The sequence below is a fragment of the Papio anubis genome, unplaced genomic scaffold, assembly GCF_008728515.1.
Source record: "Papio anubis isolate 15944 unplaced genomic scaffold, Panubis1.0 scaffold524, whole genome shotgun sequence".
Classification (NCBI taxonomy): domain Eukaryota; kingdom Metazoa; phylum Chordata; class Mammalia; order Primates; family Cercopithecidae; genus Papio; species Papio anubis.
Window position 1 is genome coordinate 4,951 of NW_022165446.1, and position 27,014 is coordinate 31,964.

Genomic DNA, 27,014 nt, shown 5'->3' on the forward strand with positions numbered 1-27,014 from the left:
GGGTTAGAAATAGGCGTGTTCTCACTCATACGTGGGAGCTTAAAAAGTGGATTTCACGGAGGTAGAGAGTAGATTGGTGATTACCAGAGGCTGGGAAGAGAAGGTGGGGAGGGAAGGATGAAAGAGAAGTTAGATAATGGTACAGAAATACAGTTCGATAGAAGAAATAAGTTCTGTATTCAGGCTGGGCATGGTGGCTCATGCCTGTAATCTCAGCACTTTGGGAGGCAGAGGCAGGTGGATCACTTGAGCTCAGGAGTTTGAGATCAGCCTGAGCAACATGGCAAAACGCCGTCTCTACAAAAAAATACAAAAATTAGCAAGGCGTGGTGGTGTGTGCCTGTAATCCCAGCTACTGAGGAGGCTGAGGTGGGAGAATTGCTTGGGCCCGGGAGGCGGAGGTTGCAGTGAGCTAAGATTACGCTAGTGCACTCCAGCCTGGGCGACACAATGAGACCCTGCCTCAAAAAAAGAAAAGAAAAAAAGTTCTTTTATTCAATAGTACAGCAAGGAAATTATAGTTAACAATAATGTCTTACAGATTTCAAAATATCCAGAAGAGAAAAATTGTGTTGGGTAACGTTCCCTACACAAAGAAAAGATAAAAGATAAATGTTTGAGGGGATGGGTATCCTGATTACCCTGACTTGATCATTATACATTGTGTATGTGTATCAAAATATCACATCTACCCCCCAAAATATCAGTAAATAAATTTTAAAATGTAAAAAGGTAACAAAAATATTTGTGTAATACATGACAATGAAATTCAAATTTCAGTGGACATAAAGTTTTACAGAGGTACAGCCTCACCCATTCATTTACCTACAGCTGCTTCTATGTGATGCCAGCAGGGTTGAGTAGTTGCCAGAGACCATATTGTCCCCCAAAATGTGAACTGTTTACTACCTCGTTCTTTACAGAAAAAGTTTGCCAACACCTACTCAAAGTCTGGTCGGTGGTAATTGTTTGTTATCAATCGGCGATGAGATAAACACAGAAACTGACAGTAAGATTAGAAACTTTTGGCTGGGCGTGGTGGACTCACCCCTGTAATCCCAGCACTTTGGGAGGCTGAGGCAGGAAGACCTCTTGAGGCCAGGGGTTCAACACCAGCCTGGGCAACATAGTGAGACCCTCCCCCCCCCCAACTAACCCGTCTCTTAAAAAAAAAAGACGACTTTTAATAATTTGACAGTCTGTTTTAATTGTTAATATAAAAACTTTAAATTGGGGATGTTTGTTGTATTTTTCATTCTGCATTTCTGGTCATTCATTTTTATTATATTCTACTAACTTTTCAGTTCATAAGGGATCAAAAATAGTAAAATACAAAAACTGATCCCTCACTACAGGTAATTTGTGTTTTAAAAACATTTTTATAAACATCAAATATTGTTCTGTAACTTGCCTGTTTTTTTGGTTTGTTTTTGTTTTTTACCTCCGGCAATGTTTCTGAGATATGCCCATGTTGAATACATAAGGTCTTGTGTATCCCTTTTGTCTGTTGCATGATAATATTATTGCATGCTGATTATTTACTCATTCTCCTTCTCACGGACATGTAAGTTATTTCCAGTTTTTTGCTAGTGCAGACAACGCTGCTCTGAGCATCCTGAGCCTATCTCCTGTACAGATGCGGGAGAGATTTTCCAGGGTAAACACCCAGTGAAGAAATAGCTGGGCCTCCAGATTTCTGCATCTTCAACATTACTAGAATCTGTCAAATTCTAATTTTTGCAAAGTGATGGCACCAGTTTACATCACTGCAGAAGTGCTTTAGAGTTTTTGTTCTCCAAGCCTTGCAAACATTTAGTATTGGCTGATGTCTGAGTTTGGGTTTAAAATTCTTAGCTTTGAGCAAGCTTCAGACCTTTATAGGCATTGAGGAGGCGGCGAAAGGTTTTACCTTTTCCCCTCCCTCCTGCTGTCTCTCCAATTTCCTCCAGTTTCACCTGCCTGCCCACTGTGAGCTGACCTGGCCTGGGGCTGCACCTGGACCCTGATTTTCATAAAGCCTCCCTCCCGGTTCTTGTGCACACCCCACAGCTCAGCAACTTGCGTTCTCTCAGCTCCATTAACCAGGGGCTGCCCTAGGAGGGAGCAGGAGTTCCTGGCAAGTGACAAGGCAGGCTTGACAGGCAGGCTCCTTTGCTTTGGAGCAGCAGGCAGCACAGGAGAGAGTCCCCAATCACTATTCAATGAATGAATGAAGAGCGAAAAGGCAACTAGGTTGTCATTTATTGAGCAACTACTTCGTGTCAGGTCGGTGACCAGGTGTCTGAGAATTACCAATGGGGAAAAAACCCCATGGCCCTTGGTTAGATGAGGAAACAGAGTCTCAGAGAGGTAAGATCATTTGCCTGCCGTCACAGGGTCAATGAGTAGGAGATCTGGGACTTGACTCTAGCGCTGCCTGACTTCGGGGGCCTCTGGCTCCACTGCCTGGCTTGGGGCTGTTTCCACTGCCTCTGTTAGGGCTGCCCTGTGGCTTCCTCCCCATTTCTGCCAGGCTCCAGCCCACTTCCCAGGGCCCAGTCTGGCTGCTGAGTCCAGCTCTCCAACACCAGAAACTAGTCCCCCTGAAACCCAAGGCTCCTACAGATGGTCAGGCAGGCCCTCCGCAGCTGCTTAGAGACAGTGGTCTGTCCACCTTCATAAGCCCACCTGCTCCAGCTGCCCGTCCCTCTACCCCATCACGCTAGAGGGTGACGCTGGGGCCTGGCTGAGTGGCTGCATCTGGGGCCATGAGTGAGGAGAGGAAGGAGAGAAGGTGGAGGTTGGAGAAAAGTGGGGGTGCAGAGCAGGAGAAACCAGAGGACCAGGAGGAAAAACAGGAAAAGGGCGAAGACGACGGAAGCAGAGCAAGTGCGGCAGGAGGAAGATGGGAGCGCTCAAGTTTATAAGAGATCATTGGTTTGGACTGAGCTCCTGCCCTAGGTCCCACTGACCAAACCAAAATGGAGTGACTCGTGCTGACGTGCCACACCAGCAAGCCCAAACCAAGGTGTTTGCCCAGCCTTCCAGTTTCAGCCAGCAGGAGAACGAAGTTCCCTAGGATTTAACCTTTACAGGGAAAGTAACTTTGAAAGGACCATTCTGCTTTTTTGTTCTATCTTCTTCCTTCTGCCCATTGCTGTCTGTAAATCTCTTCTGTTCAACTCATCTGGACACATAATTCTATTTTACAGAATGAGATAAGTTGTTGCTCAATTCTACAACGGCAAATAGAAGTCAATTAAAGGCTGGGTGCGGTGGCTCACGCCTGTAATCCCAGCACTTTGGGAGGCCAAGGCGGGTGGATCACCTGAGGTCAGGGGTTCAAGACCAGCCTGACCAATATGGCAAAACCCCCTTTGTACTAAAAATACAAAAATAAAAACAGCCAGGCATGGTGGCATGTGCCTGTAGTCCCAGCTACTCCAGAGGCTGAGACAGGAGAATTGCTTGAACCTGGGAGGTGGAGGTTGCAGTGAGCTGAGATTGTGCCACTGCACTCTAGCCTGTGCGACAGTGAGATTCTATCTCAAAAAAAAAAAAAAAAAAAAGTCAATTAAGGCCTTTAAACTAAATTTGTTCTAATTTTGTGACAGATATGAATAAGTGAACTGGTAAATGAACATATGGAAGGTGTTTCCGTCCAGGCCATCTGGCAAACTCCTATTCCTCCTACAAAACCCAAGACGACTCCTCCCGGGAGCCTTCCTTGCCCACACCCCAGCCCCCACCGGCACTTCTCACAATGTGCTTTTACCCAGGGCCTTGCTGTGTGACTGGCTCTGCCCTAAACTTTGTTAAGTGTCATCTTCTGGACTCTTCACCGCAATCCTCTGAGCGGCATTACTGCTCCTATTTTAAAGGAAACCGAAGCACGGAGCGGTTGGTCTGTCAGATGCCCAAGCGGCGGGACTGGGGTTTTGCTCCGTGGCTTCCAGTGACATCATGGGTGAGAAAGGGCCTTGGAATCTTGGAATCACCTTCCTAAGGCAAAGAACGGTTGCTGGATTTTTTTTTCTCCCCCTCCCGAGTTTTGGAAAGCAAAGACATGGGACTCTCGGCCACACTGTTCGGGCTCCGGGCTCTCTGAGCCTCAGTTTCCCTACTGAGGGTGAGGAGGTGCGGTGGCCCCATCAAGCTTGGGCTGCCCGCCCGTCACTAACGGCGCTTCAGAGCCTGCGCAGCTCTGGTCGCCCAGCCGGGAGCCCCGAGGATGACGCTTTGCTGACACCTAGTGGCTGCAGGAGGAAGTGGAGCCTTGACGACTGGAAGAATCGGCCGGGTCCTGCAGAGACCGCAGGAGGAAACTGTAGGCCCCCAGGGGAGGTGAGTAGGGACACGAACAGAGCACTCCTCACGCGAGAAAGAGGGGGAGGAAGAGAGGGGACGGGCAGGGTACTCTCTAGGAAGTCCCCAGGAAGGCTGGAAGGCTGAGGTTAAGGCATTGGCAGGGTCGGGTCCCTCTGGAGGCTGCGAGTGACACTCGTTTCTCCCCTAGCTTCTGGTGGGTGGCCGACAATCTGCGGCACTTCTTGCCTTGCAGAAACATCACCCCAGCATCATCTTCACATGACATTCTCCCTGTGTGCGTGGCTGTCTCCAAGTTTCCTGTTTTCATAGATACCAGTCACATTCCATTAGGGGCCCACCCTACTCCAGTATGATCCACTAATATAACTAACTACATTTGGCCAGGCATGGTAGCTCACACCTGCAGTCACAGCACATTGGGAGGCGGAGATGGGATGATTGCTTAAGACCAGGAGACCAGCCTGGGCAACACAGTGAGTCCGCCCCCCACCCCCCAATCTCTACATAAAATAAAAAATTAGAGAGGTGTGGTCATGCACGCCTGCAGTCTCAGCTTCTCCAGAGGCTGAGGCAACAGGATCACTTGAAAGCCCACGAGTTGGAGGATGCAGTGAGCTATGATTGTACCACCACCCTCCAGCCTGGATAGTAGGGACCGTAGTGCTTCAAAAAAATTGCACTTGCAATGACCCAGTTTACAAATAAGGTCACATTCTCTGAAGTACTAAGGATTAGGATTTCAGCATATGAATTTGGGGGGTTCTCGTTCAATCCATAATAATCACCATTGCTCTACTCTCAAACTATTACAATCACCCCCACCCCCCCAAGTGACAGCTTCTAGGGGTAGAATCTATTACTTTGTACCCCTACTCTGCCCAGTTCCAGGAGTGAAATAGGCACCAAGTATCGGGTGAAGAATCAATGAAGAAATGGATGAGAGTAACATTTACTTAGCATTTATTAGTTTCCACCTTTATGATAATCATTTTAACCACTTTAACAAGGTTTTCCATGTGCCCCCACATCTCTGAGCATTCCAGCCACCACCGTGCCTTTGTGGAGTTCCTCAGAGCTATCAGGCTCCTCCCACCACAAGGCCTTTCACATGCCACTCTCATCTGGGACGCTCTTCTTTAGCCCTGCAACCTCTACTCTTCCTTGAGATCTCAGCTGGAGTCTTTTCCTCAAGGGAAGTAGCTTAGACTTGTGTGGATTCTGTTTTTTTAACTTTTCAGTTCGGGGGTACATGTGCAGGTTTGTTATAAATTCGTGTCATGGAGGTTTGTTGTAGATTATTTCATCACCCAGGTACTAAGCTAAGTATCCAAATAGGCACGCAGTAGGTATTGGTTGAAGAATGAATGAAGAAATAGATGACAGTAACATTTATTGAGCACTTAACTGTTTTTTTCTAAGTTCTGGGATACGTGTGCAGAATGTGCAGGTTTCTTACATAGGTATACATGTACTATGGTGGTTTGCTGCACCCATCAACCCATCGTCTAGGTTTTAAGCCCTGCATGCATTTGGTATTTGTCCTAATGCTCTCTCCTTGCCCCCCCAACCCGACAGGCCTGGGTGTGTGATGTTCCCCTCCCTGCGTCCATGTGTTCTCATTTTTTAACTCCCACTTATGAGTGAGAACATGTGGTGTTTGGTTTTTTGTTCCTGTGTCAGTTTGCTGAGAATGATGGTTTCCAGCTTCATCCATGTTTCCACAAAGGACATGCACTCATTCTTTTTTATGGCTGCACAGTATTCTACGGTGTATATAGAGCACTTACTGGTTTCTACCTTTATGATAATCATTTGAACCACTTTAGCTCATTCAACAAGGTTTTCCACTTTTCCAAATGTGAGGGAACGCTTCTAAATGGAGTCCTAAAGGGGAAAGAACATCTAAAACATTCCTAAAGAAGAATCATGTTATAGGGCAGTGGTCCCCAAGTGTTTTGGCAGCAGGGATCGATTTTGTGGAAGACAATTTTTCACGGGCTGTGGGCAGCAGACATTAGATTCTCATTGGAGCATGCAACCCAGATCCTTTGCACGTGCAGTTCACACAATAGAATTTGCACTCCTATGAGAATCTAATACTGCCGCTGGTCTGACAGGAGGCGGAGCTCAGGCTGTAATGCTCACCTCCTGCTGTGCAACCCCCATTTCAGGCCCTGGGAGGCCCAGGGTTTGAGGGCCCCCGTTTTAGGGACCTCAACACTGACTACAAAGCAATAGTCGTTAACAATGTGGCAAGAGTGCAGGGATACACAGACTACAGGAACAGAAAAGACAGCCCATAAAATCACCCCATCTGTGGGGAAGGGGATAGGACAGCAAGGTGACTGCGCCGCAGTGCAGCAAATGGACTCCTTCATGAATTGACACTGGACTTCCAAAGAGAAAAAAAAACAAAACACTGAATCTCTACCATACACCATATACAAGAATCAGCTCCAGAAGGATTAAGAACGCAAATGTAAAGAGCAAATGTTTAAAAAGTTTAGAGAAATAAATGTATTAGGGAATTTCTTTGTGACTGGGGATTAGAAATAATTTCTTCAAGGTTGGCCGGGTACAGTGGCTCATGTTTGTAATCCCAGTACTTTGGGAGGCTGAGGCAGGCAGATCACAAATGTTCAGGGATCCCGAGACCAGCCAGTCACTCAAGAGGCAAGGGAATTGCAAGTCAGGTGAAGAAACAAAGGCTCAGAGAGGTTGGGCACTGTGTCCAAGGTCACACAGTAAAGAGCTAAGCAGCTGCAGAGAACCATAAGACTCCCTAAGGGTTCTGTTGCCCTATTCCTAGCCCAGATACTTGGCAATTCTTGTTTCTATCACACATGCACACGCGCGTGCGCACGCATATACACACACCCCAGCTGCCAGGGGAGATCAAAGACCCACAGCAGACAAGTTGCAAGTCATACTTTACTCACTCTCTGGGAGGTCTGGAGGGTTCCTGGGCAGCAGGCCTGGGTCCTGGGAAGGAGGCATGGTGGGGAGGGCACTAGTTGGAGGAGTGGAAGGCGCCAACATTGGTACCACTGCATATTGCAGATGTGGCACATGGACTGTACCTGAGAGTGACACGCCCTGAAGTCGCTGCTGTCCTTGTAGTCTCCCTTCTCCAGCAGGTACTGCAAGCCAACCCACCTGCAGGACCAGAGGTGAGGGGAGGGTGAACCGGGGGAACAGGAAGAGAAACAAGAGAGAAGCGAGGGGAGAAAGCATCCATAAACCACTAGGAAGGGTGAAGCCTCCCAACCACTGCCACTTCCCAGGGGTAAGCAGGACACCCTTTCCACTCCACCCTTCCAGCACTGAGCCTCTGCTTTCTTCCTTCTCTTGACAGGGAGCTCACTGCCTCCTGAAGCAAATTTTGACTGAAGGCCTGGTACTGGGGTCAGAGCAAGGGGGTGGTATCTTAAGCTCACTGAAGTTTAGAATAAGCCAGGCCTTTGAACCATCTCCATCCACTCCTATCCCACCTCCAAGCCCAGCTGCAAGGCCAAAGAAGAGTTGGGGGAGATTCCAGGGGCCTTCTGATGAAAGAGGTTCCAGGGGCTACTTAATGAAAGTGCTGGTCTTCTCTCCAGAAAATGTCACACAGGCCTGGCCTGCAAGGACCTGCCTGGCCAGTCTCTGTGGACATCTCCAGCACTACCTTCGCATTCTTACGCTCCCTCATCTCTGCATTCCAGCCAGTGGCCTTTACTGTAGAGTTTCTCAGACCTACCAGGCTCCCCGGACACACACCACAGGGCCTTTGCACATGCTGCTCTTGTTTGCCTGGGATGCCCTTCCTTGGCCTCTTTACCCCCACAATTCCTAACTGTTCCTTGAGATCTCAGCTCAAGAATCTTTTCTCCAAGGAAGTAGCTTAGACTCATGTGGATTCTTAAATCAACAGTTGCCCCTTCTAGACTGTTGGCTACACAGGGCAGAAGCCAAACCTCTTTAATCTCCTTCACCATTGGCACCTAACACAATGCCTGGCATATGGCAGCACTGACAAACTGAATGAATGAATCAATGAATGAATGAAGGGAAAGAGGGAATGAAGGGGAACAGGAGCACAGAACTTTGCACACCACTTTAGGAGTTTGACAAACCCCAAGAAGCCAGTATGTTTGGCTAAACTGGTTCTGTTGGGGGGAAAGAGCCTTAATTCATAGCACTTGCTCATTTCTATGCTGTAAATGCACCCACTGTGGCTGGTTTCAAGCTACCAATGATTAGTCAAACCAGTTCACACAAATTCTGAAAATGTAAGAGTCGGTTCCAGGCTGGGCGCGGTGGCTCACACCTGTACTCCCAGCACTTTGGGAGGTTGAGGTGGGCAGATCTTGACATCAGGAGTTTGAGACTAACCTGGTCAACACAGTGAAACCCCGTCTCTACTAAAAATGCAAAAAATTAGCTGAGCTTGGTAGTGGGCACCTGTAATTGGAGCTACTTGGGAGGCTGAGGCAGAAGAATTGCTTGAACCTGGGAGGCGGAGGCTGCAGTGAGCCAAGATTGTTCTATTGCACTCCAGCCCGGGTGACAATGCAAGACTCCATTTCAATTTAAAAAAAAAAAAAAAAAGTTCTTACAAGCTGGTATAAGCTGTTCAGCACACCACTGCCCAAAGCTCATCTGTGGACCCCTCATGGAATCCAAATTTTTTATCATGAGAAATCCTCCATTGCTGATGGCCAGGGTCGATGTGCCCAGGAACTTCCATTCAGAGGAAAATGACACCTCCTGTTCCCAAACTTAGGGACACGTGCAGTCAAAGGCAGCATGGGCTGGTCCTCCTGCTTCTCACAGCTTTCAGACTACTCAACTCATTCCTTCCCTCCTGCCTCAACCTAATCCTCCCTCTGCCTCAACTTGCCCCTCTGACATACATGTCTTGCTCACTGGGGCTGAGGTAAAGGCCAAGGTTTCTCCACTCCAAAGGCCGTTTCCCCAAAGGCAGCTCTAGGGAGAAATTCAGGGGCTGTAAGCCACCTGTGGGCAGAGAATTCCCATTTACTTTCCAGTGGGAAGCCAGAGGTCAGCAGAGTACACTGATGTGTGCAAGATCACCAGTGTACACAGAGCAGAGCAGGACTTAGGACCCCAGAGTCTCAGTTCCTGGGGCAGGGTGAGCCAGGGCTGGCAATGCACTTACGTGCCACTCTGCACCCGCACAGATGACACCTTCTCCTGGTAGCCGTGGGTGTGGAAGCTGGGTACGTCGTCATCTATGATTTCCATCTTCTTCCCGGTGAAGTTGGGGTTTTCATAGAGGATGATCTTGTGCTTTTGGCTGTCCTATTGGCAGAGGATATGGGTAAGTGAGTATGGGTGACGGGGCCCAGGGTTGGCCTTCCCACCCCATGCTCATGCCCCAGAGTTGGGATCCCCATGTCCCACACATCACTCTCTGCCCAGTGCACCTACCACGTGTCTATGACAACTGCTGTTGGATTGCAGCCATTTGTTAAGTTTCTACTGGGCCATTTTCATGTAACAGACACTCTGAGATGCTACACTTTGGGGAATATTTGATTCTGAAATGTCATTTTTTCCTCCTATGCCTCAAGTTTCTCTTTTATAAATGGCAGCTATGATCTACCACCCACTCACAAGTGCACACCCACACACGCACACACAGGCACGCACACACACACAGGCACGCTCATAATTATGCCATTTGGCAGATGAGAAAAACAAGGCACAGAGAGGTCAAATGACGTGCTCAAGGTCACAGAGCTGGGAGCAGCACAGCCAACATGGCAACCTGGGTCTGTGGGGTGTGAAGTCCAGTGTTCTCCAACCTTCCAGTAGGTCCTGGGAGGAGCTAGACTGGGCTTGGAGGGTTTGGGAGTGTAACTGAGCAGTGATGGGCCCTGTCCCCTCCCCGACAGTTTACACACTCACACACTAGTAAGAATCAGGATCTCAGAAGCACTGAAAACTCACACTGGCATGAGTCTTGAAGAAGAGCTAAACCACCTTCTCCTCCAGTCCTGAACTCAGAATTTCTTGTATTTCTGATGGCTATTGATTGAGTAATAACTCTGTGATGGGAGTTGCCCAACCCTGCGGGGTGGGGGGCACCAACCACGTAAAATAGAATGTGAATAGTGCCCTCTGGAGCATTTCATAGTCTTGTGATTGGAGACCCCTGGAGTTGTGCAGCGTGACAACCCTCAAGCTAATAAGCACATTGCAATCTCAGGACAGTAGATACCAATATGCCCATTTTACAGATGAAGAAACTGAGGCTCAGGGAAGTAAAATGACTTTTGCAAGGTCACCCAGTGAGGAGGTTCCTCACCAATCAGAAGGGGCACAATGCTAGAGGGGCAGGCTCCTTCCTGGTCTCAGGACCTCCGGCTCCAAGGTGGCAGAGACAAAGTAGGATGATGGGCAGAGAGAGGAAACAGAATGATGGCAGGGGGCTCACCACTTTGATGGGCCTCAGGGAGCTGAGGGAGTCCATCCTCCGGCCGCTGGTCCACGGTCCCAGCGGGGGTACTCGCCCTTCTCAAACACAAACTGCTCGCCCTTGCAGTTGGCCTGTTCATAGCCCACCCAGCTGCCATGGAGACAGAGAGAAAGGGGGCAGGTCAGTTCCACTCCAAGCTTCCTATGGCAGGATCCTGGCTACTCACATTGGCCCCTGGGGTTCACTTTTGCCCAACCTGGCAAGATGTAGTAGCCCCACCCGAACCTTAGCACGGCAAACCCAAGCGCACAGTCCCCTCAGTTATCCAGAACTCAGTGCTATGTTGCCTTTAACCACCTGGAACACAGTTAAGAAATAAGAAGGCGGTCTAAATAACGGCCCGCAACAAATACCAATATATAGACGCCATGCACTAAAGCCAATAGTATGCTGGTAAGTTAACAGTCAACTCTCAAAAAAGCAAAACAAAAAGTAACACTCTTGATTTGCAGCGTTTGCCAATTTCCATGGTGTAAATGCTCCCACTGTGGCAGATTTCAAGCTATGGCACGGCTGCAAGTGGAGCTGGGGAGAGACATGCACAGTCAGCCTTCACCACTGAGAACTGACCCCAGAATCCCTCGGTTGTGCCCAAACTCCTCTCTTTGGATCTGTTTCTTCTCTTGTCCCTGTTGTTAGACTCTGCTCAAACTCTGTTTTTGTAGATCCACATTAGAAGAAAAATAGTACATTAAAGAGGGAGGGATGGCCTTCAGGTCAGGCATGGCTTAGAGGAAGGCAGAAAACAGAAGAAAGAAAACACAAATCTCAAAATGATTAGCATTCTGGGGCCAGCCAGTGCAGAGGCAAACATTTCAGCAATGTGCAGTAACGGCTGTTCAGAGGAATAATCTAAGTTATTAACGAAAGAGGAAATGTTTATTATCCTCTTTTGGAAGAGTAGTCTTGATCTAGCAAATTCTCCTTTAGCAATGGGTCCTTAGAAACAGTTGTCAAGGGGCTGGGCACCATGGTTTATGTCTATAATCCCAGCACTCTGGGAAGCTGAGGCAGGTAGATCACCTGAGGTCAGGAGTTCGGGACCAGTCTGGCCAACATGGTGAGACTCTATCTCTACTAAAACTACAAAAACACTGGCCAGGCATGGTGTCTCATGCCTTTAATCCCAGATTTTGAAAGGCCAAGGCAGGTGAATCACAAAGTCAGGAATTCGAGACCAGCCTGGCCCACATGGTGAAACCCCATCTCTACTAAAATATACAAAAATTAGCTGGGCATAGTGGCAGGCACCTGTAATCCCTGTTACTCAGGAGGCTGACGCAGAAGAATCGCTTGAACCTGGGAGGCGGAGGTTGCAGTGAGCCAAGATCGCACCACTGCACTCCAATCTGGGCAAGAGTGAGATACTGTCTCAAAAATAGAAAAAGACGTTCAAGTACCCAACTGACATGAAAAAATGCACAACCTCACTGATCAGTGAAATGCAACTCAGAAACACAATGAGATACCATCCCACACTGGTCAGATGGCCATTTTTCCAAAATTAAAACATGCTGGTGAGGCAGTAGAGGAAAGGGAACACTGCTACACTCTTGGGGAATGTGAAAAAAGGTTCACACTGTGGAAAGCAGTGTAGAGATTCTCAAAGAACTTAAAACAGAACTACCATCAGACCCAGCAATTCCATTACTTGGTATCTACCCAAAGGACAATAAATCCTTCCATCAAAAAGACACATGCTCTCCTGCATTCATTGCCGTGCCATTCACAAGAACGAAGACTTGGAAGGATCCTAGGTGACCAGCAACAGTGGATTTGATTTTTTTTTTAATGTGGTGCATACACACCACAAAATACTATGCAGCCATAAGAACACACAATCCTGTCCTAAGCAGCATGGATAAGACCTGGGGGTTATTATGTTTAGCAAACCAAGGCAAGAACAGAAAACCAAACACTGCATGTTCTCACTATGAATGGGAGCTACACAGTGAATACATTTGAACATAAAGATGCAAACAATAGACACTGGGGACTATCAGATGAAAAAAGGAGGCAGAAAGGGGGTGCGGGCGGAAGAACCACCTGACTGGCACTTTGCTCCCTGCTTGGGTGATGGTGATGTGGTCAATGACCACAAGCCTCAACGTCAAAGGTTCACATGTAACTAACCTGCAATTTAATCCAAATAAAAGTTGATCTAAAAAAAAAAAAGAAAAGAAAAGAAAAGAAACAGGGTCGCCCCAGGCATAGTGGTTCCTGCCTATAATCACAGCACTTTGGGAGGCTGAGGCAGGCAGATCACTTGAGACCAGGAGTTCGAGAGAAGTCCGGGCAATATGGCAAAACCCTACACCTCTACAGAAAGTACAAAAAATTAGTGGGGCACGGTGGTGCACACCTGCAGTCCCAGCTACTTGGGAGGCTGAGGAGGGAGGATCACTTGAGCATGGGAGGTTCAAGGCTGCAATGAGCCAAGATCGCACCACTGCATTCCAGCCTGAGTGACAGAGCGATAACCTGTCTTAAAAAAGTAAATAAATAATAGAATTAGGATATATTATAGACAGATAGATAGGTGGATGATAGATAAAACCTACAGTTATCCAGGCAATCATGGACTAGCATAAACACAGAAGGACAACTGAATGGACAAAATGAGAGAGCCAGGTAATCAACCCAAAATTGTATTTAGGGCACACATTTTTCAAAATCACACCAAAGGCACAACAATTGAAAAAACTGGGTAAGTTATGTGCAAAAGACTGAAATAGCACCCCTATGTTGCCCAATACACAAAAATTTACAAAAAATAAATCAAACAGTTAAATTCAATCCTGAAAGCAAAACACTCCAAAGAGATAATATGGGATAACTGTATGTTTGGGGGAAACTTGACCCTGTGTACACAGGTTGCAAAAAGAAAAAAGAAAAGGAAAAATTAGGGGGAAAATATGCATAGACAATAAAATGGCTTAACAATCTCTTTTTTTGGATGGGACACTGAAATCACTGCTAACAAATGCAAATGTAAACATGAGCGACTAAGTACAACATTAGAGCCTCTGCACAGGAGAGAACAAACGAACCCAAAGAGAAGGCATCCTAGACCGGGCATGGTGGTGCGTGCCTGTAATCCCAGCTACTCAGGAGGCTGAGGCCACAGAATTGCTTAAACCTGGGAGGTGGAAGCTGCAGTCAGCTGAGATTGTGCCACTGCACTCCAGCCTGGGTGACAGAGCAAGACTTCATCGGCGGGGAGGGGGCAGAGAAAAAACAAAAACAAAACCAGCATTGCAAAGATGAGAAGAAAGTTTCCGGAAACATACAGCTGATAAGGCCTTGTTTTACAAAAGGCACAGGCTACTAACACTAGTAACTAGCAAAACAACTAAATGAAAGAGAAACTAGTAACCGAACCAAAATTGGGCAAAGAGCCTGAAGAGATTTCTTGGCAAAGAAGACATAAGACTGACTCTATCTTTACAGAAACGTGGTTAACATTACTACTTCTGCAAAAAATGGAAATCAAAACCATACAAAGCATCTCTTATTTGAAATGAATATGAGAAATAAAAATACAAACACAAAAGCTGGTGTGAATTTCCAGGAAAAAAGAAGTGTTCATGGGAGGGTCAATTACTACATACACTATGGAAAGCAGTTGCAGATTCCTCAAAAAAATCAAAGTCCAATACTATATGATCTATTCATCCTACTACTAGCTACACAGTCAAAGCAAATCAGTATTTTGAAGAGACATCTGCCTTTCCATGTCTATTCCATCGCTATTCACAATAGCTAGGATGATGGAATCCGCCTACCTGTTCACCCACAGATGAAGGATAAAGAAAATGTAGCACATCTATACAATGATATACTCTTCAGCCATAAAAAAAAAATTGCAATTTTCATTTAGGGCAACACCAACAAACCTAGAAAACATTCTGTTAAATAAGCCAAGCACAGAAAGACAAACACTGCATGACCTCACTTACGTTGAATCCAAAAACTTAACCTTCAGGAAGCAGAAAGAACAGGAGTGGTCTCCTGAGGCTGGGGAAGGAGGGGAGGATAGAAGGGATTGGTTATGGAAACAAAGTTTTGGGAGGAACACATTCTAGTGTCCTGTTCCACAGCTAGGTGACTCTGGTTACAATATTGTATTTTTCAAAAAAGCTAGAAGGGAACAATTTTGAGTGTTCTCACCACAGAGAAATAACACCTGTAGAAGGGAATAGTTATGCTAAGTACCCTGATTTGATCATCACCAACAATACACATGTATCAAAATGTCCCAGATGAGGCTGGGTGAGGTGACTCATGTGTGTAATCCCAGCACCTTGGGAGGCTGAGGTGGGTGGATTGCTTGAGGCCAGAAGTTCGAGACCAGCCTGGCCAACATGGCAAAACCCCATCTCCACTAAAAAATACAAAAATTACCTGGGCATGGTGGCACACACTTGTAATTCTAGCTACTAAGATGGCTGAGGCACAAAAATCACTTGAACCCAGAAGCCAAAAGTTGCAGGAAGCCAAGATCATGCCGCTGCACTCCAGCCTGGGCAACAGAGCAGGACTGTCTCAAAACAGACAGAAACAAAAACAAGAGTCTCAGATGAGAAAAAAAAAAGTCCCAGTATACCCTCTGTTTATGTGCCTTATTATAGACAAAACATTTAAGAAGTACAGGCCAGGCATAGTGGCTCACGCCTTAATCCTAGCACTTTGGGGGGCTAAGGCGGGCAGATCAGGAGGTCAGGAGATCGAGACCATCCTGGCCAACATGGTGAAACCCGTCTCTACTAAAAATACGAAAACTAGCTGAGCATGGTAGCGCACGCCTGTAGTCCTAGCTACTTAGGAGGCTGAGGCAGGAGGCTCACTTGAACCCAGGAGGCGGAGGTTGCAGTGAGCCGAGGTCATGCTATTGTGCTCTAGCCTCTTGACAGAGTGAGACTCCATCTCAAAAAACAAAGCGGGGGAATGGAGGGTGGGGGCAAGGCGGACTCGGTGGCTCACGCCTGTAATCCCAGCACTTTGGGAGGCCAAGGCAGGTGGATTACAGGGTCAAGAGATAGAGACCATCCTGGCCAACATGATAAAACCCCGTCTCTACTAAAATACAAAAGAAAAAAAAAAATCAGCCGGGTGTGGTGGCACACGCCTATAGTTCCAGCTACTCAGGAGGCTGAGGCAGGGGAATCGCTTGAACCCAGGAGGTGGAGGTTGCAGTGAGCCGAGATCACGCCACTGCACTCCAGCCTGGCGAAAGAGCAAGAGTCCGTCAAAAAAAAAAAAAAAAAAAAAAAAAGTTTAAATACACAATGCTAATATTAACATGGAACCACTAACAGTCCTGAACATCTAAGGAACCCTGAGAAATACAAACTAAGTTGGAGGACTCACAATTCCTGATATCAAATTGCGCTGCAAAGCTGTAGGTAGCCAATATTCCAATATACATGGTCCTGTGATGTGCCATGGTGCTCCAGCTTGGGTGAGAGTGACCTGTCTCAAAAAAGAAAAAGATTATGAGAAAATAGGAGGGAATCATAGAAGTGATAACCGGTTGTTATCAAACACGTACACAGAAAAAAAAAAATACCAAATAGCATAAAAAATACACACCCAAACTGAAATCAGGCAGAAAACCTGAATTGACATCGCTGCAAAAATGACATAAAATGCACAAACACATAAAAGGTCCTCAACATTACTATACATTAGAAAAGAATGTACTCCATAACCACATTCAGGTACCATCCCACACCTACTGGAATAAATGTAACTGAAAATATCTTTAAAATTAAAAAGAATGCTGGTGCGGATTTGGATAAAGGGAAAATCTTATGCATTGTTGATGTAAAGATAAATTAGGACATACACTATGGAAAAAGTTGTAGGCTAGGCGCGGTGGCTCAGGCCTGTAATCCCAGCACTTTGGGAGGCCAAGGCAGGCAGATCACGAGGTCAGGAGATCGAGCCCATCCTGATAACACAGAGAAACCCCGTCTCTACTCAAAATACAAAAAATTAGCTGGGCGTGGTGGGCATATGCCTATAGTCCCAGCTAGTCAGGAGGCTGAGGCAGGAAAATCACTTGAACCTGGGAGGCAAACACTGCAGTGAGCTGAGACCACACCACTGCACTCCGGCCGGGGCAACAGAGTGAGACTCCCTCTCAAAAAAAAAAAAAAAAGAAAAAGTGAATTCCTCAAAAAATTGAAAATGCAACTACCATACGATCTAGCAATCCTACTACTGGGTATACCTCCAAAGCAAATGAAAACAGTATAAGAGATCACAAAGCCTCAATGGGGGATAGGATTTTCTTCATTAAATGGTTTTGAGAAAACTGATGTTTATATGAAAAAGAATGAAATAGGACCTTTCTGGTATAGAACACACAAAAATCAACTCGAAATGGATTGAAGACCTAAACACAAGACCTGAAATTATACATAATCATCAAACGTCTGTAAGAAAAAAGGGGGTGGGGGATGGTGGAGCACTTAAGTTTTGGGGCAACTTGCATCTAGGCTCACAGGCTGGAAACGCGAAAAGAAAAAACGAAAAAAAAAAAAAGCAGAGAGTAAAACCTCATGGAGAATGGAATGGCTTGTGAATATATTTATCCTTTAAATCGGGAAAGCGAATCATAGGTAACAAAAGCAAAAACCACCACGTGGGGCTACAACCAACTGGAACTCTTCTGTACGGAAAGAAAACAGTGAACCAAATGAAAACCAATCCTACCAATGGGGAGAAAGTTTGGGGGAAGCATGTATCTCCTAAGGGATTGTTATAAAAAATACGTAATACCTTCACAGTGCCCAACAGCAATAACAACAACAAGATCATCAACCCCAAACTGGGCAGGGACCCAGCATAGACATTGCTGCACAGGGGACATAACACTGAGCAGCATGGACAGAACCAGGTGCTCAGCTTCCCCGTCACCAGGGACAAGTCCCTGTCAGGCTCGCACCTGGGTGTACCTCCCCGCCCCGGTGGTCGTGACCAGAGGGACTGAAGGGGACACAGGCTTCCCTGAAGGCCGGGGGGGGGGGCGGTGGGGAGTGGGGGCGGTGAAAGAGTCCCGATGTGTCCCGATGGCGCGAAGGCAAATTTAAAAATTCATCAAATCCTGGAGGCAGCTGGCATCTCTTTTCCTCCGTCTGAGGCCTGGCCAGGGGGCAGCCAAACACCCAGGCCTGGTCCCAACTCCCACCTGGGCCGGGCTTCCCCTTCCTCCTGGGGCTTTCCTCTCTCCCCATCTATACGGGACAGGTTCCCTCAGAAAAAGTCCTCAAACCCCAAAAATACCACAGTCTGCTACACTTGCCACCCTCAAAAGCCCTCAGGGAACAAAACTCATGGTAAAACAAATACCAAAATACTAAAAAAGAGGAAAACAATGGAGAAGATGAGAATAAAGGGAACATTGGAGGAACCAAGCTTCTGTACTTACCGCGTAGAAAACAATGCCCTGGACAAGCTAAGCCGCACGCAGCTCCCGCCTAAGCAGTCAGGGCCACAGACAGGAGCTGTTTTCTCCCTAGGACGGGGCTCCAAGTCGTCCCCAAACCGCCGCGGTGCCCCCTCAAGCGCGTCCTGAAGGAACCGGAGCCGCTTTCCTACTCATTCCGGACGCCACGCCACGCACTCCATGCAGTGTCTGCGGTGAGAACACGCATGCGCACCATGTGGGGCAGAAAAGGCTGTTTTAGCGCCCCCTGCCAGTCACAGTGTGGGATGATCAGCCTCAGGGTAGGCATCCACCCCACGCCAGTCTAGGTAGGGTAGAAGGGTGCGTTGTGTGACACCAGAGAGCAGGAACTCCCCAACCTATGCATGTGGACCTCCCCCTGTGAAGTTTTTTTTTTTCTTTCCCCGGACAGGGTCTCACTTTTTTTGTATTTTTAGTAGAGACAGGGTTTCACCGTGTTAGCCAGGGTAGTGTCGATCTCCTGACCTCATTATCCACCAGCCTCAGCCTCCCAAAGTCTTGGGATTACAGGCGTGAGCCACCACTCTGGGCTGGTACCAGTCTTCTTAAGGCTTTACCCTGAATTCAATGTTAACCTTGTATCATAAGAGGGACCACATTGACATTTTTTGTTTGAGACAGAGTTTCACTCTTATCGCCCAGGCTGGAGTGCCATGAACGGATCTCGGCTCACTGCAACCACTGCATTCTGGGTTCAAGCCATTCTCCTGCCTCAGCCTCCCACATAGCCGAGATTACAGGTGCCTGCCACCACGCCCGGCTAATTTTTATGTTTTAGTAGAGACGGTTTTTCACCATGTTGATCAGGCTGGTCTCAAATTCCTGACCTCAGGGGATCCGTCTGCCTCGGTTTCCCAAAATGCTGGGATTATAGGCATAAGCCACCGTGCTCGGCCTAACATTTTGTGTGTCTCAGAACAGGGACTGAAGGAGAGAGATTCATATAACATTCCTAGGTATGTACAGCTTCTCATAGGATTTGAATCCAGGCTATTCATTAGGCACCAGGCTCCGTGTTTTTGGTCAGTCTGCTCTGCTTCCTTTCTACATTCTCATCTAAAGAAAGGCATTTGCCTATAACATCAGTCTGTTCCATTTTAAGTGCTACCCACACTGCAAGGTCTTTCTAGGAGGACCAGGCACAGCGGCTCACACCTGTAATCCCAACAGTTTGGGAGGCCAAAGCAAAAGGATAGAGTTTGAGGGCAGGAGTTCAAGACCAGCTTGGGCAACTTAGGGAGACCCCACCTCTACAAAAAACTTTTAGAAATTAGCCCCGTATGGTGGTATGTGCTTGTGGTTCCAGGTAATTGGGAGGCTGAGGTGGGAGGATCACTGGAGCCCTGGAGGTCGAGGCTGCAGTGAGTCATGAGCATGCCAATGCACTGCCACCTAGGTAACAGAGCAAGACCCCATCTCAAAAAGAAAATCAATCTCTCTGTAGGAACTAACTCTGATTCAGGTGGCTGTACTAAGCAGGTGGTAAAAAATTGGATCAAAAGTTTGATCTGTGAGCACGGCGTGGTGGCTCATGCCTGTAATTTCAGCACTTTTGGAGGCTGAGGCAGGTGGATCACCTGAGGTCAGGAGTTTGAGACCAGCCTGGCCAACATGGTAAAACCCTATGTCTACTAAAAATATAAAATTATTAGCCGCATGTGGTGGCGCATGTCTGTAATCCCAGCTACTTGGGAGGCTGAGGCAGGAGAATCACTTGAACCCAGGAGGCAGAGATTGCACTCAGCCCAGATTGTACCACGGCACTCCAGCCTGGGCGACATAGCAAGACTCCATCTCAAAAAAAAAAAAAAAAAAAAAAAGGTTTGATCTGTGCATAAAGTATTACTAACTTATCTATGGTCTTCTGCCTGTAAGATTTCAACAGCTATCTTTTTTGTAATTTCCTAGGATCTTGCATCCCGAACATAAAAGTAATTCCTGAGGAACTGGCGGAGCCTCTGCCGACTCCAATCTGAGCATCCGACAACTTCTGGCCCAACAACACTCACCAGTAATCAGTGCAGTCGATATTTCTCCCTGGAAGCAGAGCATCCAAAAACTTCTGACTAGGCAAATAATGAGTGTGCATATCAATCAAAGGTACTGCGGTTATTTTATTAAGTTCATTCAAGCAGAGTGATTCCAGTTGGTTAAGCATTTCGCATTTAATACAACACTATTTATTTTGAGATGGAGTTTCACTCTTGTAGCCCAGGCTGGAGTGTAATGGCTCCATCTCAGCTTGCTGCAACTTCTGTCTCCTGGGTTCAAGCGATTCTCCTGCCTCAGCCTCCTGAGTAGCTGGAACTACAGGCATCCGCCTGTCATCCAGGAGACAAAAATTAACCATGCCTGGCTAATTTTTATATTTTTAGTAGAGACGGAGTTTCGCCCTGTTGGCCAGGGTGGTCTCAAACTCCTAACATCAGGTGATCCACCTGCCTCGGCCTCCCAAAGTGCTGGGACTACAGGCGTGAGCCACCGCACCAGGCCTACACAAAACTTTAAAAATGTTGTGTCGTATTTCTTTTATTTCATATGTGCAACTTTAAGTCAGTTGCCACTACTACAACTATAGAAGTAATGGCATATTTACAACTACAAGTTTCATTCACTTTAAACAGAAAACATCTCAATTGAAAGTCTGAATATTTAGCTCACATTAAACATTAGCTGAGATGGATCTCCTCCTGAAAGTGTTGCCAGAGTTTTAAAACTAAAGAGTTTATGTAGGACAGTTTTATATGAACGTAGAAATTGAACAGAGTACAGAAGGTTCTCAGACCCTCCTCCCCCAGTTTGCTTTTCTTAACCACCTTTTACATGGGTGTGGTCCATGTATTACAATGAGTGAACCATTACTGATACATTGCTAGTAACTAAAGGCCAGAGTTTGCATTAAGGTTCAGTCTGGGTTTTGGTAGTCTAAAGGTTTTGACAAACTAATAATGCCATTCATTACCATTACAAGATAGTTTTACACCCTGAACATTACCTGAGTTTCAGCTATTAACTTCTCTCCCCCTTTTCCAGATCCCTCAGTAACCACCGATGTTTATACTGTATCTCTAAGTTTTTCTTTCCCAGAAAGCTTATAGATTTGGAATTGTAGAGTATGGAGCTTTTTCAGATTGACTTATTTCACTTAATCTACATTTATGACTTTTTCATATTTGTGCCTTTTTATCTCAACGTTTTTTTCCCCCCCCCCCCCCCCAGGATCCTATTTGATTGTTTTTATGACTTTTAAGAATCAAGCGTGGCCGGGTGCAGTGGCTCACGCCTGTAATCCCAGCACTTTGGGAGTCCCAGGTAGGCGGATCACGAGGTCAGGCGTTCAAGACCAGCCTGGCCACCATGGTGAAACCCCGTCTCTACTAAAAATACAAAAATTAGCCAGGCGTGGCGGCACTTGCCTGTAGTCCCAGCTACTCGGGAGGCTGAGGCAGGAGAATCACTTAAACCCAGAAGGCAGAGGTTGCAGTGAGCCGAGATTGTGCCACTGCACTCCAGCCTGGAGACAGAGCGAGACTCCATCTCAAAAAAAAAAAAAAAAAAAAAAAAAGTGAACATGAAAATAAATATTTTCTATTATCCACCAGTAAAAGAAAGTTAGGTTCACAGTTTGGGCTCTTGACACAAAGTGAAATAGGAGGCAAATTTAGATCCATCTGATACAACCAATGGAGCAACTTTTTTTTTTTTTTTTTTTTTTTTTTTTTGAGACAGAGTCTCGCTCTGTCGCCCAGGCTGGAGTGCAGTGGCGCGATCTCGGCTCACTGCAAGCTCCACCTCCCAGGTTTGCGCCATTCTCCTGCCTCAGCCTCCCGAGTAGCTGGGACTATAGACGCCCGCCACCACGCCCGGCTAATTTTTTGTATTTTTAGTACAGACGGGGTTTCACTGTGGTCTCGATCTCCTGACCTTGTGATCCGCCCGCCTCAGCCTCCCAAAGTGCTGGGATTACAGGGGTGAGCCACCGCGCCGGGCCTGGAGCAACTTTTTAAGTTCCGCCTATCTTGAAAGCTTGCAACGTATGAGATATTGCTGTGTTGTCTCTCACAACAGGAATGGGTGACACTGAGTAGAAGCTGTGAAATGTTTTTAATAGGTGTTTTCTATCGTATGTTGCTGGAAATCCAGAGGTTTATAAACATGATACACACTTAGAAATGAGTTAGATACCTGAAAAGTCTAAACACTGATTTAGGAGTGTGTATGTTGCAGTCTCAAAAGGGGTCAATAGTCCATATGGACTAAATTAATCTCTGGGTAGCAGATATGTTTGTAAATATAAAACTGTATTAGACATTAGCATCAGTGTAGAACATGCTCAGCATCATAAGATCCAAAACACCAGCACAAGTTTATCCATCATTAAAAACAATTATCTCCTTCCTAAAATGTCAGAATAGGAGGTAACTGAGATTAAATCAAATCCAAATGTATCTCAATGGTTTATCACTGGATAATATTTCATTGAGCAATGTAACAAAGTTTGTTGGTACATTCACCTACTGAAGGACATCAAGGTTGCTTTCAATGTGGGCAGTATGAATAAAGCTTCCCATAAACATTCCTGTGGACTTTTTAGTAGACATGATTTTTTTTTTTTTTTTTCCCTGAGACAGTGTCTTGCTCTGTCACCCAGGCTGGAGTGCAGTGGCGCAATCTCAGCTTACTGCAACCTCCGTCTCACAGGTTCAAGCAATTCTCCTGCCTCAGCCTCCCGAGTAGGGAGGCCAGCCCAGACAATTTTTTAATTAAACTGGGTAAATACTTAGGATTGTGATCACTTACTTACGTGATAAAACTACGTAAGAATTTGGTAGGATTGCTAGGCATAGTGGCTCACACCTTTAATCCCAGCACTCTGGGAGGCCGAGGCAGGCGGATCACGTGAGGTCAGGAGTCTGAGACCAGACTGGCCAACGTGGTGAAACCCCGTCTCTACCAAAAATACAAAAATTAGCCAGGCATGGCAGTGTGTGCCTGTAGTCCCAGCTCCTCAGGAGGCAGAGGCAGGAGAGTAACTTGAACCCACGAGGCGGAGGCTGCAGTGAGCCAAAATTATGCCACTGCACTCCAGCCTGGGCAACATAGCAAGACTCCATCTCCAAAAAAAAAAAAAAAAAAAAAAAAAAAATTGGTAGGCTTTACCAGTAAAACCATCTGAGCCTGGTTTTTGTTTTTTTTTTTTGGAAGTTACTAATCATCGATTCAATGTCTAAAACTGATACAGGTCTATTCAGTTTATCAATTTCTCCTTGGGGAGTTTTATAGTTTCTGCCTTTGAAGGAATCAGTTCCTAAGTTTATCAAATTTGTGGGCATAGATTGTCTTCTCAATGCCCATAGAATCACAAGTGATGACTTCTCTTTTAGTTATTAGTACATTATGACTTCCTTTCTTCGTGGTTAGCCTGACTGGAGGTTTATTGGTTTTTTTTATCTATTCATATAAATAGCTGTTGGTTTTGATCATTTTCTGTTGATTTTCTTCATTCCATTGATTTCTGCAATATTTTCTATTCTTCCGTCTGCTTTCTATTGCACTGCTCTGTTTTCTCTGGTTTTCTAAAATAAAAGCTTAGGTTATTGACTTTAGGTCTTTCTTATCGATCACATGGCATTCAGTTACAAATTTCCCTCCGAGCCCTGCTTTGACTGCATCCCACAGATCTTAACGAAGTACGTTTTTATTTCATTTTGTTTAAAATATTTTTTCGGCTGTGTATGGTGGCTCATGCCCATAATCCAGCACTTTGGGAGGCGGCTAAGGCAGGTGGATCACTTGAGGTCAGGAGATCAAGACCAGCCTGGCCAACATGGTGAAACCTTGCCTCTGCTAAAAACACAAAAATTAGCTGGGTGTGGTGGGGTGTGCACCTGTAGACCCAGGTACTCGGGAGGGTGAAGTGGGGAATCGCTTTGAACCCAGGATGCGGGATGTTGCAGTGAGCTGAGCTCGCACCACTGTACTCCAGCCTGGGTGACAAGAGCGAAACTCCATCTCAAAAAAATGTATGTATTTTTACAACTTCATTGAGGCGTCTTCTTTGATCCATGTATTTTGCAGAGTACAATTTAATGTCCAAATACTTGGAGATTTTCCATTCATCTTTCTATTACTGAATTCTAGTTTAATTTTGTAACAGTATGACGGCATATTTTAGAAATTTTACTCATTTACATAAGTTGTGGTATTTTATGGCCCACAGTGTTGCCTTTGCCTTTTTTTTTATTTGAGGAGTCTTGCTCAGCTGCTAGGCTGGAGTGCAATGGCGCCATCTCGGCTTACCACAACCTCCGCCTCCCAGGTTCAAGTGATTCTCCTCTCCCTCAGCCTCCCAAGTAGCTCGGATTACAGAGGCATGTGCCACCAGGCCCAGCTAATTTATATTTTCAGTAAAGATGGTGTTTCTCCATGTTGGTCAGACTGGTCTTGAACTCCCGACCTCAGGTAATCCGCCGGCCTCGGCCTCCCAAAGTGCTGGGATTATAGGCATGAGTTACCACGCCCAGTAGTCTTTTTAAATCTGTTCTTGGCCAGGCGCGGTTGCTCACGCCTGTAATCCCAGCACTTTGAAGAGGCCCAGGCGGGCGGATCACAAGGTCAGGAGATCAAGACCATCCTCGCTAACAACGTGAAACCCCATCTCTACTAAGAAATACAAAAAATTAGCCAGGCCTGGTGGTGGGCACCTGTAGTCCCAGCTACTTGGTAGGCTGAGGCAGAAGAATGGTATAAATCCAGTAGGCACAGCTTGCAGTGAGCAGAGCTGCACTGCAGCCTGGGCAGGAGTCGCCACTGCACTCCAGCCTAGGCAACAGAGCAAGACTCCATCTCAAAAAACGAAAGGAAAAAAAAAAAAACTCTTTTGCTGAGTCTTTAATATTTGCATATTTTTAGAGAGAGAGAACACATATTTGCATATTTTTATCCACTCTTCTAGTCTATGTCTTCCAGCGTATATAGACCATGCACATTTAAAGTGATTATTAGTATATTTGAATTATTAGCTATTTTTTGTAACTGTTAACATGTAACATATTGTAACATGTGATATACATTTTTTGCCAAGTATCAATGGACTAACAAGAAAGCAGAAAGCAGAAAGACAATCTATACTTATACAATGGAACAGAATCTTTGCAAATTATATATTTCACAAGGGAATTCATATCCGCAGTATGTAAAGCACCCCATAACTCAACAATGAAAATAACCCAGTTAAAAAATGGGCAAAGGGCCAGGCACGGTGGCTCACGCCTGTAATCCCCACACTTCGGGAGGCTGAAGCAGGTGGATCATGAGGTCAGGAGATGGAAACCATCTTGGCCAACATGGTGAAACTCCATCTCTACTAAAATACAAAAAAAAAAAACCCAAAAAACCACACACATTACCCAAGTGTGGTGGCGCATGCCTGTAGTCCCAACTACTCAGGAGGCTGAGGCAGAGGAATCGCTTGAACCCGGGAGGCAGAGGTTGCAGTGAGCCAAGATCGAGTCACTGCACTCCAGCCTGGCGATGGACCATCTCAAAAGAAAAAAAAAAAAAGAAAAAAAAGAAAAGAAAAGGGGGGGAGAGCAAAAGACTTGAGTAGGTATTTCTCCAAACACATACAAATGGGCAAGTACAAAAAAAGATACTCAACATCATTAGGTATGAGGAAGTATGTATCAAAACAATAGTGAGACACAGCTTCACACTCTGGGGTGGTTGTAGTGGGGAGATAAAAAGGAAAAGTAAAGTAACTTTTCACAAGGATGCCACGAAATTGAAAATTATGTATTGCTGGTGGAAATGAAAACTGATTTACCCATTGTGAGAAAGTTTGGTAGAGCCTCAAAACTGTAAACATAAAACTACTCTGATCCAGTAATTCCACTGCAAAGTGTATATATATATAATAAGTACAGCAACTCAAACATACATCTATATATCAAAGTTCATACCAAAATTATTCACAGTAGCTAACAGGTGGAAACAACAAAATCTTGATTGACACCCAGTATCAACAAATAAATGGACAAACCAAATAATGTGTATATCTGTATCAGAATACTATTCAGCCATAAAATGAATTCAATGTTGACATATGCTGTTACATGAATGAACCTTATAAAATATGCTTAGTGAAATACAACAACGAGGGGACAAATACTGCATGTTTTTACTTACATGAGATTCTGTCCGGAATTGGTGGGTTCTTGGTCTCACTGACTTCAAGAATGAAGCTGCGGACCTTCGGGGTGAGTGTTACAGTTCTTAAAGATGGTGTATCCGACATTTGTTCTTTCTCACGTTTGGACACGTTTGGAGTTTCTTCCTTCTGATCTCGCTGGCTTCAGGAGTGAAGATGCAGACCTTCGCGGTAAGTGTCACACAGCTCTTAAGGCACCATGTCTGGAGCTGTCCATTCCTCCCGACGGGTTCGTGATCTTACTGGTCTCAAAAACGGAAGTCTCAAAAACGGAAGTTGCTGACTTCCGCGTCGAGTGGTACAGCCCATAAACACACCGTAAACCCAAACAGCCAGAAAGTGACGCACATTGATTGCCGCTGCTAGCGAGGGCAGCCTGCTTTTATTACCTTATCTGACCCCACCCACATTCTGCGGATTGGCCCATTTTACAGAGCACTGATTAGTCCATTTTACAGAGAGCTGATTGGTCCGTTTTAACAGGGTGCTGATTGGTGCCTTTACAATCCCCGAGTTAGACACAGAGTGCTGATTGGTGC

At 45.9% G+C, this 27,014-nt stretch overlaps 1 pseudogene; it reads right to left on the reverse strand.

Annotated features, from left to right (window-relative positions):
* Positions 1-4,811: 4,811 nt before the first annotated feature.
* LOC116273297 lies at positions 4,812-26,887 on the reverse strand (annotated as a pseudogene).
* Positions 26,888-27,014: the final 127 nt, after the last annotated feature.